Here is a 16,109-nt window from a genome sequence, read left to right on the forward strand (position 1 = left end):
TGCCAAGCAGGTGCTTTGGGCTCCAGTCTGTGCAGGTTGCTGAATGGATCCAGCACTTCGAGAAGCTCGGAGGGGAGACACAGTTTGGAGAATATTCAGTCGATGTGTACATCTTGGTTGATTTACTTTTAGCACAAAGTCCTGATGGCAGCAGGTGTGGTCAGGGACTAAGGTGTAACAGAAAGAGCTCTGCGACTCATGGGGTGATGTAGGGATTTCCATGCTTCTAGAAGATGTGGCTGTTCAGGTTGTGTTGCCAAACGTGGCAGCTGTTTCCAGATGGCTCTGCTCTGGAAAGGATCTGCTGAACCGCCAGTGCAGAGCTCACTGCTCACGTTCATGCTGCAATGATCTGATTGTACGGGTGCTGATCTGATCTGCTCCCTCTTGGCTGGGAGTTTTCAGTTGCCTTTATGGCGTACAAAATAATTTATCTATCTCGATTCTAGACAACTGCATTTCCCAACTGTGTGTGTGGGTTCAGACATTGGTGCCTTTGCTCTACCATATCCACTAGTCTGCCACAGGAGTATCATGCAGGGAAAGTCTGCACACTCACGCAAAGTCCTGGAGTGGAGAGACCGAAGTGAGTGGCCTTGCAGGAGGCCCCAGCTTTGCTGGAGTTTATTCCTATCTACACGCAGAGTTAGATAGTCCTGCCAAGAATTAATTAAAGATGTTCTGAGCAAGGGGAAAAAAGAGTGCTTTGTAGCACACCAAGCTGTGCCAACTCTTGTGGAGGCTGAAAAGAAAAATATTATGAAAGCAGAACCTATTCTTTAAAAGGCTTTAATCCTCCTGTTTAGTATTTCCTAGGCCTGCAGGAAGGGTCCTACATCAGCCAGATACCGCCAGCACCTCTGTCCCACTTGCCTGGGTTACAGCAGCTGCAACGTGGGAGAAGGCACTTCCCTTGCTTGGTGGAGTCCTTTGGTGTAGACATGCACTCGGGTCCACCCACCAGCACTGCCTGCAAAGCCAAACAGCACTTTGCCTTTCACTGCCTAATCTGTATATCCTATTCAAATAAACTATGAGCAGCACTGACATATGCTAATACACACATAAAATAGTCATTAGCTGTAAATAAATAATTAGCCTAAAGCTACTTCTGTGCACATCCATCAGTAGCTTTTTTTTTGGCAGTTGATAAGGGAGGTGTGGTTCCAAGTGAGATGTGAGATAACATATTTTGGATGATGACAAAGGAAAATAACGATGTTCCTGACACAGCCACATCCTGCAGCTCTCCCCTCGAGGAGTTAATGGTGCTGTAGGAGGACGACAAAGTCACGGAGGTTATCAGGTTCAGGGTCACTCAGGTCACAATGTGGTCTGCTACAATGCTGGATGATCTTAGGAGAATTCATGTAACTATTGAGGGTCACGCTGACATACACCTTTACACCAACCTCCTTTACAGTTTCTTATTCTGTCTTTTGAAGCTTGGAGTTACCCACTTCCAGAGCTAGGAGGATCACAGGTGTGACAGTGTGACAGTCTTCTAACAATTACAGGCTTTCAGTTTAACTCATATCGAAGTTCTCCATTTGCTAAAGCACGGATTGGAGATGGAAATAAATTCTGAGGGTTTCCATGCTAAAGGCAGCCTAGGAAATTATAAAAAGAGGATGAGAATTAGCATTTAAAACAGTTGTATCAGGGGATACAGCCAAGAGATACAGTTGTTTTAAATGTTAATTTTAATCCCTTTTCTACCAAGGCTTATGTTGCTGTACATGACTGCTTCCCCCCACTAGGTCTGTCTGTTTTAAACACAGCATGGGACTACAGAAGAACTGATGAGCTGGATCTGGCATCATAATTCAGAAGCTGTTAAATAGGAGAGCACTACTCCAGTTGCTTGAAGGACTGGGCATGGTGGGTTCAGTGCACCAAACAGAGCATCACATCTTTTGGAATGAACCAGAAAGCACACTGTGCACTGACTTGCAGCATTTGTAATACACCACAAGCACCTTCACTCCATAGCCTCCATTTTTTTTTTTTTGCTCTAGGACCCCTTTCCTTTTTTCAGACTCCACACAGAAGGCAATTGAAGTAACAACACTCGATACCCAGCACAAGTGCTGGTATGGATCAGTTAACAGAGCCCTACCTAATAGTTGCTGCCCTGCAGCCTCTTCACTGCTGAGCAGTAGTTGGAGATGCCATGGTGCCCACAAATGCAAATTTGGCTCAGCAGCAACCACGTTTCGGTAGGTACTATTAGCACTTAACAGGGCAGCTGCTGAAAGAGTCCAGTATTTTAATTTCTACTAATTTTGGAAAGAAATTCACTGTTTTACTATTTTTCAGAAAGTCACATTAGTTCAAAACACTGTTATGTTTGCTAGCAGCATGTTTTTCAGGTACCTTATTCGAAAGTTTGCATGAAGTTTTTTAGATAAGACCACTTGTTGTAAATGTTAATTATTATTTTTATTGAATCTATATTTTGTGTTTGTTGGTGAATGAGTAAATATAAGAACATTTTGATTAATCTTTATGTGAACGTCGTGTAGGGGTTGCTGCTGTGTTATTAATCTTCATGTTAGTGTTATGTAAAGGGTTGTTGTGTTAGTCAGTGAACCACGTTAACCTTACCTTTAAGTCTTCAGAGCACGACCAGGCCACTTAGGCCTCATTGTATATGGAATGACTTATTTGACAACTTGACATGGTAGATGAATGAATATTGAGTTAACTTGACAGTAACATTTATCTTAAGGTAACCTGAAGTGAACCGTCCTCATTATAATACTAAAAAACACACCCACAGGTCAAGAAGACCCTTGCCCAGGTGAAGACCCTTCCCCTGCGCAAGCGTAGTAACAGAAGAGAATGACACAGCAGATATTATAAGTTTATGTAAATCACTAACCAATCATTGTAATTGGGAGTGTATTACCTCGTAATTTTTGTGTATAAATGTAACGGTGATCTAGCCTTAGGTGTGCTTGATTTGTGGAAATTCCACCTTGCACCCAGTGCTGCAATAAAGAATGCCTGCTTTCTAAAACTCCAAATTGAGTCTTGGAGAGTTCTTCATCTGCCGATTTACGGTAACACACTGACTCATAAAAGCTGTGCTACATTATAGAAGGGGCTGATGGTAATGAGCTTATCCCACCCACCTGTCCCAAGAGGATCCAATCAATATGTACTTTTTGTAGATGGCTCTCAAAGCCAGAAAATCCCACATACATCAGTCAACTCTGTCAGAGACAGAAATCAATTGGAACATTGAGGACATTCCCTCGGGAATAGGGGAATGCAGTTTGGGCAGCACAGTTGTTTGTGTGACTTGCTCCCTGATGGGGAACAGTCCTGGAGCTGCGAGCCCTGCAGGTGGGCCCATTGCTAATGGGCTGTTTTATGCAGAGCTAGTCCCCGAGGAGCAATTCAGCTCTCCTTGTTGATTCACTAGAAACAAAGATAAAGGAGTACAAAAAAGGGAGTTTATGGGTGTCTTTGTTATCTCAATAGCTATATTAGACTGGTATTACACAAACAAAAAAATTTCTATAATCCTCCAGGCACTGAAAAAAATCTGTACATTGTTTTAAAGAAACAGAGTATTTCCTATTTAATCAATAGGCAAAAGCACATGCATGCAGAGTTCTGTAAGAACTTATTTAAAAACTAAGTGGCACTTGCAGCTGCATCTGAAGTGCTTTGCCCCTGGCTTGAGCAGACAAAATGTTCTCTGTAGGGCTGCAACACTTTCACACATCAGAAACGACCAACGGCAGTGATATATAGACCATCCCTGGGAAACACAAATGTTTGATTATTTCCTCCAGCAATTTGTTCCAAATAGGACAGGTCAAAAGGAGATTCATGTGACTAGAATATGCTTTGCTCAGACAGGTGTGAATTGCTCTAGATCTTTCAGGCATTCACAGCTTCATTTTCTTTCCTTTGAGCTCTGCTTCGCTTTTTGTGAATACAGAAGTTCCAAAATTTTCTGATGATGCTGGGTTGCCCAGGATAGTAAAGCCCAGGGCAGACAAGGCAGAATCCGGTGAGGACCTGACAGTACCAAGCAGTTGAATAACAAAATAGCTAGTAGAAGTAAATGTAAAATAAGGTACCTGGGTGAATATCTCCAACTTTAAAGGGCCATGGTATGTGACCATTCCCACTCAGAAACTAATTTGGGGCTACAATAGATAGTTCTAGTAAAATGTTCAATGCTCAAGTCACAAACAAAAAGGCAAATCAAATAGGAAGAGAGGAAAAGAACCACAAGGCATCGCTATGCTATTGTTGCTCCCATTTTGGATTTTGCATGCATTTTTGGTTTCGCCATCGCAGAAGGACATGATAGAACAAGAAAAGACACAAAGAAGGGGGTGAGGAGAGTTCACAGTCAAGGACCAGCTAAAGCAGACTGGGACTCTTCAGGCCAGCAAAGGGATGAAGAGACCTTGATTTCTACCAAGAAACATCAAATTAGTCTGGCAATGGCTTGTTCAAAACAAAAGGTAGTGGGTTTTGATACAGTTAAGCTGTGGCATGTCTTGTCATAATGTATTATCATCAACTACAGAGTGTCCTGGCTGAGGGTGTCTAAGCCTGGCCTGGGAGCAGAGTGTGACCAAGCATCACTGCACTTTTGTGCTGTGTCTTATTCTCCTCAGGCATCCTCTGCTGCTGGGCCAGGTGAGCTCCCAGGCTGACCCAGTTTGTTTTACTGAAATATTGCATATTTCCAGTTCTTGTGAACAGACATTTTTCCTGCCAGCAGCTGGTTTAATCATCCTGATTATAGTAGTCCCTGGAGGCAATTGAAGATAGACACAGCAGATGGATTTGGATCATTACAAAACAATTAACAGAATAACTATAGTGCAATTAGAGATAACCAAGTTAAAATGAACCACTTACACATGTACTAGAGCTAACTGTCAAGGTGAAGGTCAGATTTACAAACCATAGAGTTGAGTAATTCTACACTTAAATAAATCAGACTTGAGAGCAAACTAGAAAGTGTACCTGTGTAAGGGACGAGGCCCAAGTGACTGTGCTGTGAGCACAGGCAATGCCCCAGGGAAAGCTCCAGAAGCCAGCCACGGGGAGGGGCCCAGCGTCACTCTCCTTGACTGACTAATGTCTCAACCACTCCTGAAGCTGGGGTGAGAGAAGATTCTAGAAACCTTGGGCTGGGGCCAATAAGTAGGGGTGCACATGAGCCTCCTTGGGGTGCTCTCCGCACCAACAGTCCCTGTTGGCAGGTCTGATGCTGGATCCAGGATTGGTGATGTCTATCTCTCTCTCTCCCCCCCCACCCCCCTTCTCACTCCTTGCCCTTGATGCTGCTAAGTACCATAAGGCCTACCTCAACTTCTCATAAAGCTGCTTAGCTTATGTGACACATTAATACACAGAGGGTTGATGCTTATAGAAGTGTTTGTTCCATTAAAGTTGATGTTCGTGTCTGGACCTTGAGTGTTATCTCACCTTAATCCACACCAAAGGGATTTGTGGACCTCAGTCACTCTCCCCTTCTCGTAGGTGGGATGTGACATATTAATTGGCATCATGGACAGGATCCCCTCAGTGTTGGAAGGTCCTACGGGATACCGACTCTCCGCCCAGTGAGTGTGGGGGGGGGAGAGCTGGGAAGTGACCTCTCAGCTATAAGCCGGGAGAGGTTCGAGCAGTGGCAAGCCATGGCTGCCCGGGAAATGCCGGTGCTTGACTGCTCCCCTGTTATTGAAAAGTTAAAGGAATATGAGGCATGCCCTTCCCCACCAGGAATGGCATGGGCCCATATTAATTGGCACGACCCGAAAGCTGTAGCGGATAAAATTACAACACTCATGAAGGAACAAAAGGCGCAACCGGGAAAAGGGAAAGACACGGTGTGTGCTGTGTTGGGAGCAGCACTAGTGGCAGCCCAGAAGGAGAGGCACCTGGTTAAGCGAACCAACGATGAAATGGTTGAATCTTTGCAAGAACAAATAAAAACCCTGCAGGGTCAACTAGCCGCTGAACATAACGCTACTCAGCGACTCCACGCGGCCCTGTCAGATACACTGGACCAAGAGAAAATTTTATGGTCCGAATTAGAGGAAGGGGGACAAAAATCTCCCGACCGGACAGATCTTGTTTCTGTTCCGGATAGTGTGCCGGGATTTACAAGCTTGGCACAGGTGGCCGAAAAACAGAGCCTAAGACCTTTGTATCCGATTTAAGAGCTTAGAAATTGAGAGAGAAATATTTTACCCCGAGAATGGGGAAGTGGTGATGAGGCCGGTGATTAAAACGGAGACCACTGATGATGGCCAGGGTGGGGGAGCTCCACAAATTACCACCCAGACGGTGCCATATTTGGCAGCAGAAATGTCAAAAATCCAGGAAATATACACCAGGTTGGCCCAAGAAACTGAAACGGAATATGTATGGAGGGTATCGCTAACCAGTGGTGACCGAGTCCTGTTGTCGGAAGATGAGGCCCAGGGGTATTGGGGGCCAGGGGTTTTCCTAACTACTGATGACCCCAGGGAGCCGTGGTCGTTAACCCAGTGAGCTGCCTATTGGGCAGGGGGTCTAGACCCCTTGGAAAGGGGAGATCCTGTGTGTATTGAAACCCTGACCACAAACCATTTGATCGAGAGTTTGCAAAAGGCTGCTTGTCTTCAATTAATGCATGATAGGCGTTTGGTCCCTCAACAACCTTCCCCAATGTTATTAATTGCTAACCACGACAGAATGACTCCCCTGATCCAAGGTTTACCCGATTCCTTGAAACTATATGCAGTGCAACTGCAAGACCACTTGCGGGACGCGCTAGCCCCACGAGGAGGCAGATGGGCATGAGGAGGGCCCATGACTTGGGGACACAATACTGTGAAAAGTTTGAAGTTATGGTTCAGTTATCTACCTAAACCCCAATCAATCCAATCGGATAATGGAAGCCACTTTACTGCTGGGGTGGTTCAAGAGTAGGCATGGGGCGAAGGAATACAGTGGATCTTCCACACTCCGTACTACCCCCAGGCAAATGGCATTGTCAAACGCACCAACGGACTCTTAAAGCGAGCTCTGAAACCTCATGAACCTGGGTGGGCACAGCGACTATCAGATGCAGCATATAAAGTTAATAGCCACTGGGGAATTAATGGGTGCCCACGACTCACCGCATTCTGTCCCAAGCCTCTGTCCATACTTCCTGGAAAAAGGGAGGCTAAGGACTCTGTGAATCTGCTCCATTATCCGGGACAACCCATTCTGGTGGACCTACCGATGGTGGGAGCGGTGCCTTTAACCTTAAAAAAACCCGCTAAATCTCTATACTTGGGTGGCCACCGACGCACATGGGAAGGATCACCAAATCCATACCCGATGGATTGTCCCATCTTATTAATCATTGTTCATCTTTATGAATATATTTTGCAGGTTGCCGGAAGCCCACTGTGGGACTTATGCTTTTGGTTCTTGAGTGGGTCATTCTTTGCATTGTTTGTCTGATTTTACTAAGCTTGTTTTATTTCTTTCCTAGAGAGAGATGGTGTGGGAGAAGTTTATATTCTTACTTTGTGAATGTATAATCTTGTTTCAACCAACTGGGAATTTGAATAACCAACCCAACTTGGCATGGGAGCTGATTACTGGCTTTACCCGAATCTGGAATCGAACAGACCAAGGTCTTTGTGTGGACCTCCCCACATCCACATCAGTGGGATTTAAATTTGCCATTATTTGGCTAAATTTTTCACAAATTCTAAATTCAAAGCTAGAAATACTAAACCAAAAGTGCATCCAAAATCCACATGGGAAAGGAAAATGTTTGTGGGGAGCAGACTCATCCCCATTCCAAGAATATAGCGGGACAACTTGGTATACACCCTCTCCAGAGGCCTACCTATTTCCAATTAACAGGACCTGGAGAGACATGTGGAATGCTACCTGTTGGAAGCAACAGCTTTGTAAGGGAACTACAAGTGCTGCCCTTGCAGCCCGAAAGAATTGGACGTTATGTCCCCAGGAAGTGAAGATCCCTTGCAATCTTGTACTGAAATGGACATGGTGTCCCCAGGAGGTGGAGATCCCCTGTAATCTGGTACGGTGGTGGGACTCCCTGCCTCACGGCGAACCGCTACACCACGAATATAATGTCCCGTTCTCCCCCAGTTGGTGTATTCAAATTCCTAATAAGTGGGGTGGCTATGCTCACCTTGATCATTCTCGTTATGAATATGCTTGGTCCCTTAAACATTTCTTATCCAGCCCAGATAGTATAGTTGATACACGAGAAATAGATCCCCTACCCTATGAAAATACTCCTCTAATGAATTGCTCACAAACAATTAGCTGTGACTCGTTATCGTGGGATCCAATAGAAACCTGGTATGTACCAGAACTATGAATCTTTATTTGAGATATGTGTATTTGTTGGGGTTTTTCCGTACCAGGATTTAAGCCTGGAGATCCTATGTGTTATGGAAACATTATCAATCAAGAAACTGCGTTAAAATGTGGAGTTACACTTACCCATGAAACGAAGTGGAATCTTGCGTGGGAAGGGGAAGCCAAACTAGCTGAACCTTACGACCCATCAACATGCTCCACTGCTAAATATCCAGCCCCTCAGGGTACCTTTTGGGCATGTTCAGATGGGAGCATGTACTCACACCTACATGTACATGAAATGGCAGGTTTACGCTGTGCCATCGGGATTCCATCAATGTGCCCTTCCAAAACATTTGATTTTATTAATTCTGGGTACAACCGAAAGAAACGAGATACTCAAACACCCCAGTCTGCACCTGAGTGGGCAGTGCATGGAGTCCAAATACCTGACTATTATACCTGGGGCATGACAACATCTCTGATGTTAGAAAATATATTCACCCCATATGTAACTCTTAAAAGACACCAGTTTGTGTTAGAAAATTTAACCTGGCAAATGCATGTTTTGAGTAATTGGACCTCACGTGCTTTTGGAGAATTGAACTTACAGGTACAGCAGGTGTTGAAGATGGCCTTGCAAAACCGCTTAGCCTTAGACATGCTGCTAGTTAAAGAACAAGGTGTGTGTGGAGTGCTAAACCATACGGCTGGAGAATGCTGCGTTACCATACACAATGCCACGACCACGATCGAGGAAGCCCGTCAGAAGGTGCAGGAAATCACAGCCAAGACAGGAGACTTGTTCCAACCAATGCTACCGAGTGATTGGACGGGGGATTGGAACCCTGCCTTGTGGATTTCAACTTTGCTCAAAAGCCTCAGACTTACGGGATGGTGGGATTGGATAGTAGAAGCTTTAGTAATGCTTTTGTTAATATTAATCGGTCTAGCTGTCAGCTTTGCTGTAATGAGGTGCCTGATTTGCCACTCCTTCTCTTCTATCCCTTCCTCTCTGCGATATGTCCAGATCACCACCATCAAAGAGGACCTTGGAGTGTTTGAGCCACGGGGTGGTGTAAGGGACGAGGCCCAAGTGACTGTGCTGTGAGCACAGGCAATGCCCCAGGGAAAGCTCCAGAAGCCAGCCACGGGGAGGGGCCCAGCGTCACTCTCCTTGACTGACTAATGTCTCAACCACTCCTGAAGCTGGGGTGAGAGAAGATTCTAGAAACCTTGGGCTGGGGCCAATAAGTAGGGGTGCACATGAGCCTCCTTGGGGTGCTCTCCGCACCAACAGTCCCTGTTGGCAGGTCTGATGCTGGATCCAGGATTGGTGATGTCTATCTCTCTCTCTCCCCCCCCACCCCTCCTTCTCACTCCTTGCCCTTGATGCTGCTAAGTACCATAAGGCCTACCTCAACTTCTCATAAAGCTGCTTAGCTTATGTGACACATTAATACACAGAGGGTTGATGCTTATAGAAGTGTTTGTTCCATTAAAGTTGATGTTCGTGTCTGGACCTTGAGTGTTATCTCACCTTAATCCACACCAAGGGGATTTGCGGACCTCAGTCACTCTCCCCTTCTCGTAGGTGGGACGTGACAATCTGTTCACATTTATTTCAACTTATCATTTTAACCTCTATCTGAAGAAAGGTTATATTTGTAGATGCAAATGAGTTTCCAGGTGTTCACAGAGAGCAGGCAGTGCTGTATGCAGCAGCAGGTAGTGAAACCAAAGCAAGGGAGTAGTTCCACTAGCAGCAGGACAAATGCAGCTTGACTCCCAATGAGAAGCTCCTGCCAGATATCCCAGTGCCTCTCCCCTGGAACACCCTGGTATCCCCAGCTCCTGCAAGGGGCTCTAGCTCTCCCCCACTGTCCCTTTCCCTCCCAGGGCAGGGCAGCCAAACCTGGTGCTTGGAGCTGGGGTTCTCAAGGGTCCATGCAAGGCTGCTTGAACAGCACTGGAGGCTACCCCACCTGCTCACCAGTCAAGCAGCTGCTCCTGGGCAAGCAAAGAACAGCTACAGGCCAACTTCTCCCCTCCTATCACCATTGACACCAATACATTTTCTCCACTGTCCATCTGCAAATTTTCACATGAATTACAAGAACCTCACATCTAGGCTGCCAAAGTGGGTTAGAATTTGCTAATGGTTTCAAACAATTTTTGCTATAGGCAAAATGGAATATTAGATCCAACAAGTCCACTTGGTTGCCTACATCATCTTTCTTCAGGAGACAAGGCTGGCAATGCCTGTTAGCACCACAGAAGGTGCATTGCAGTGAGGAGTCTTTGCTTCCAAGCAGTTGTGCTGCAGGGAGAATGAGAGGCAGCAGCACCCAGATTCTGGTAGCAGAGCATCCAGGACTTGTCCTCTCCCTTCCTGCACCCACATTAGGCCTAAGTTTGTTTCCAAGGCACCTTTTTTGATAAATCAGTCAGTTCTTTGCTTTAGCCATACTCAGCTATTCAGCACAGCCACAGATGACTGAACTCAGCAGGGAATCTAACAAACTGGTCACTGAGCCCTTTCACAGTTCTCAAGAGAAGATATATTTTTCCCATTGCCATTATGGTTAGATGTATCATAGCAATAACCTCCACCATTTTGAAATATACTCACAATAAATTGTTTTTCAGATTGATTGAATGTCCCAGCTACACTTAAGCTATTAAGCCATCAGCAGCTGTTTATTGTTTTCATTTCACAGAGATGTTTCTTTAAGTAAAAGTGTATTAAATATTTTGTTACCAAACAATGTTAAGATTTTAGTAGCATGAACAGAAGCTTCTTTACACCCAGAGTCTCTTCTTCCCATTGATTCATGCTCCAAGGCTACTTCAATATCACCAGAGTTACACCTGCCCACAAGCAGCTCTGCCCTACGCACAATAAAATTGATTAAACCAAATTGATGAAGGGATGGGCTTGATTACAAAAAATCCATCAAGGAAATCAGAGCAAGTTGCTAGTATATTTGACACCAGCAACCAATGAGACTGCATTAGGGGCTGTATCATTGTAGCAGCTGCCAGACCAAAAGCCACATGTGAAGGGAGCAAGTGCTGCACGGTGCCCTGCCATGCTGGCAGTGACCTGGCCACCCAGGAGCAGGGCATTAGCCCAGGGACACCATCCAGCTATCAAGAGATTGTTTCAGCTGCGAATGGGGATGTCTACATTTGAAAGAGCCTTCTACCAAGGAGGCAGCTTCTATCAAGTTCAATATATTGATCTGCACGATATGACTGAAGAGTGCAGTCACCCTGTGTGCTTGCTGCTGGAGATGCTGCTCAGCACCCACATCTTGCCTCCCCCTCAGTCTTCCAGCATTTGGTGAAACAAGCTCAATTTGTAAAGGTTTAACAAGTGCATTAATGCACCAGGGAGGAACTGCCTGCCAGCATATGAAGCAGTTGCACCTGGGAGGACAGTGCCCCTCATGCTGCTCCAGGACAAGGCTCAGACATTTGTGTTCTTCTTGGACCTGCAAGAGAGGGAAAGAAGTCTTCAGTGAAGGCTGCAGTAGGGTCAGGATGTTACCACAGCTTTGAACAGTCACCCTGCCTGGTCAGTGGGAGGAAAAACCCCCAAGAACTGCAAGAATCCCAGTTTGGCTCAGCATGTAGTCTCATCTCTCATGGGCCAGCCAGCACCGTGGGTACCACAAACACCATACTGCCCTTGCTGTAGCTTTGTACCCACTCTGCCATGGGGAGAGCTGGGCTGTAACTCACCTGCAAGTGCCATTATAGCTGGAAACTCGTACTCTGCTGGGCATTGAGGAGTAAAGCTGAAGGGCACAGAGGAAGTGTCACATCTGCAGTCAGGAGTGTGACCACGGAGCTGTGGCTATCATTTCTCTTTGCACACCCATGACTCACCACGGCCCATCTATGCCAGTCCCATGGAAAGGATGGCACATGGCTCAGCATCCCCAGCTCTGGAGCAGGGAGGATTTGGGAACACTTTTGTCTCCTGTGTCCTCAAGGTTAGCAAAGCAGCCAAGGAGGGTCACATGCCTGTCAGGAACTTCTAAGTCATAGTCACCCAGGTAGCTACTGCCTTATACATTGGAGGCAGAGCTTATATTTATAGCTAGCCTATTTTAAGGCATTATTTATTCTGATCAGGCATTTAGCCTTCTAAGTTAGTAGCCTTACCAAGTTGTACAAGCTACTTTGCAGAAAGGAATTATTAGAGGTTTAAGGTTCTAGTTTGGACAGATGTGCTAAACTCTAGTGAGGTTGAACAGGACTGAACCTAGTACAAAAGGTGACCAAATGGTATAAATTAATCTTTAAAACAGCTTTGTTGGCCTTTGCACTCTGAAATTCCTTGATGTTTACAGTTAAACACAGGGAAAGCAGTTCTTGCCTGCAGCACTTATTGCTATGTAGTTCATCATTTGATGATCATGCCCTGTAGCCCATGTTTGACACATTGCTTTGCAGTCAGTTTGCATTTGAACTTGACTGACAGCCCAGACTATACATGACTCAATATTCAGTTTAATACAGCTTTTTGTCAGTATTGGCTGAAGTTAAGCCATATGCATCTGCAAGACAGCTTTACCAGAGCCCTGGTATGGAAGTTCATTTCATTCACGTGGAGTAAGACAGTTCGCATGAAGTAGGGGAAGTTGCATTTGCCAGCGATGTGTTTTCTGCCGAGGACCTTCCCGGTTCCACGGGAGACTCCCGGGCAGGACCCAGCCCAGCTCGGGGCTGCTGCCGCGGGGCTCCGGCTCCCTCTGCTGTCCACGGCCCGGGGATCCCCGCTCTGCAGCGCAGCCAACTTAGAAGCACAGGATTGCTCACACTTCGAGGTATTCAGATGTTCTTGGATTTGGCATTTTGTTGGTCGCACACTTAATTTGAGTAGAGTCAGGGCAAAACTTAAGCTACATCAGGAGATCAACAAAAAGCAGGACCAAAATCACAATAGTGATAACCCCATCTCAGAAGGGGGAAAGATGTTACCTCAAGAGTCTTTGTTTTATAGCATTGACATTGTTTGCTCAGCAGAAGGGGAGTCCTCAAACATTTTTTTTTGGGGGTGCGGGAGTATTGGGTCAATGTTCTATTTAAAGCTCTAATTAAGCAATAAAAGCCAGTCCCTATTTCTAGTCTGCGCAGTAAAGCTCAGTGTCACTATCACCATTAAGATGCTCAGTCATACTGTCAAGGATGGGATGCACTACAGATTCAAAAGGTGGATTTAGGCAGTTCCTTTCTACAGGTTTGAGTATCTCATCGCTAAGTCACCACAAATTAATTTCTATTGCTTCAACAATCAAAAGCTCCTATTTCCATCAAACAAGGTAAAATACTACAGAAGGACTCACACCTTGGGTGGGATACTTCAGACAGATAAGCACTAAGTGCAGGACTAGTCAGCATGAATAAGGCTGGCAGAATCCAGCCCAGTATTAACTGAAAGGAACATTTAGCTCCCTGCTCTCCATACCCCACACCCCGCCGCAGAAGAAACTCCACAGGGTATTTCTGAATGCTAAACCAGACCAGATATATTAAAGTAATCTGAAACAGCATGAAGGATGCCCTCCATTGCAAGTTTCATCCCATGGAAAGAACACTATGACCCCTTCGTCCTCTCTCCCCCCGACTCTCAGGCTCCAGAAGCCAAGTTCTGCAGTCAGGGGTGAGCACCCCCTTCCCAGGTGATGTTCCGCTGCACACTCACACCTCCTTTTTGGCCCAGGGAGCAGAAACACCACCAGAAGAGCATCACAGCTTTGACACTATTTGCAGGCACAAGCACCTAGCCCATAGCACATCATGATATAGGGCACACACCTAGGGAGGCAGCTGCGGGATTCTATGTGCACAGGAGGGAGCTGCACCCCGACTCCCTCTTTCCTGGGCACCAGCACCACAGTGCTGCACAGGAGCAGGGACATGGGTGCTGTGGCAGAGCAGTCATCACCACACTGCATACACACAGCCTAGCTGGCAGGGAAATCACACAGACACCAAGAATATTGTCCACAGCACACCTTCTCAGTATTGAGGTGCCTGCTTAGGCAAAGGCGTCACTGGGAATATGTGGAAAGCTGAGATTGAAGTACCAGGGACAGGATAAAAATCAAGCCAAAAGTAATCAATAGAGCTCAGATCCCAGCAGGTTTGGAGCAGGTACTCCACCATCACCATTTCAGCTCCACCTACACTCTCCCTCCTGCCTGGTTGGGGATCCCTGTCTGCATCCTCCTTCCGTTGCCTCTAGGACCTCTCTGCCCCAGGCCCTGTGTGTAGGGGAAAGGCCCAGGACACTTCATGAGCAAGGACCAAGACAGAGAAGGTCCAAGCATACCCATCTTACTATATCCACCATCACTAAAACACCCCTCCTCATTTAAGTGCTGGCCCTACGCATTCCTTGTGGAGTCTGCTGCTGCTTATGCAGTTGCGGAAAAGCTTCTTGTCACCCTTGAAACCCCTTGCTAGTTTGCAGATCAGATGAGCTTTGGCTTTCCCAACACCATCCCTACACACCCAGGCAGGGTTTCCCTAGTCTATAATCCTCCGTCTTTCCCTGCAGCCTCTTCCTGCACACCACCTTTTTGCCATCAAACTCAGCCATAAGCTCTCTACTCTGCCTAAGCCAGTTTTCTGAGTTGTATTTTACCAAGTATTTCAGCAGACTGCTTTTGTGATTGAAGAAGGTATCACTGTTTCTTCCTTCCCAAAAAGAAACCAGGAGCACCTTACATCTTCTGTGCAGACACTGTTCACCTTCATGGCAACAAGAGGGCAGAAAACACACTACCACTTTCCCAGACACCCTTCTCCCCCCACTTGTGCTCCATCAGCCATTATAGGAAGGCAGTGCTGAGCAGTGACTCACCCAAGCCCACTATGGGTCAGGGTCCCAAAAGTACAGGCAGGATTCATAGAGCAGACACAGACTTGACCACAGCTGAGCTAGAGAGCAACAATCTAACAGAGCTCAGACTGTGACTCATAGCCCTGGGCTGAGCTTAAATGGGCTCCTGGGCCCATGGGCAGGGCTGTGGGTGGAGCCTCCAGGTGAAGCTGCTTTAGGGTCTATTAATGCCCCCAGGGCCTTGACAACATGTCAGTCTGTGAAAGGGAAAAGAAACAAACTACTGACATTTTTCCAAAGGAGGCAATGGGTGAGTTGGGAGAGGAAGGGTGCGGGTGCTGGCAAAGCCCCAAAGCATCCCTCGGCAAATGCAGGTTCAGCTCTTGGCATTGCTAATGTCTTCCTATGTGATCTTGGAAAATCATGAAGGTGCTTACTCCTGTATTGATATGTTCAATCTAAAATCATGCTCATATCTATCTTTAACCTCTTTAAAACATGATGAACTTTAGCCCCTCCCCTTGACTTGTGGCTCTTCTAGTGTTTGTGGGCTCTCAGGACAGGAACAAAGACTAAATATGCTGCCTGGAGGCTGAATCAAGGCAATTTCTCTTTGTGGCCCAAGCTTTCTGTGCCTGTGTTCCCTGCTGTAAGCTTTCCAAGGCAAATGCCTGTGAACTGCACTAGAAGGCAAATGGTACAAAATACTGACAGGCAGTGCTGTCTGCCTGGCCCGTGCCCTTCACCTTCAGCATCAGCCTTTGCAGGGCCATCAGTGGTGCTGGACCAGGTCCCATGGCTGCAGGCATGTGGCAGCTTGTCTCACCCAGTGCTAGAGCTGTGCAGCATTTAGGGACAGCGGCCAGAAGCCAGGCAGGCACTTCAGATGTTG

Source organism: Aptenodytes patagonicus, chromosome 6 (assembly GCF_965638725.1).
Source record: "Aptenodytes patagonicus chromosome 6, bAptPat1.pri.cur, whole genome shotgun sequence".
In the NCBI taxonomy this organism is placed as follows: domain Eukaryota; kingdom Metazoa; phylum Chordata; class Aves; order Sphenisciformes; family Spheniscidae; genus Aptenodytes; species Aptenodytes patagonicus.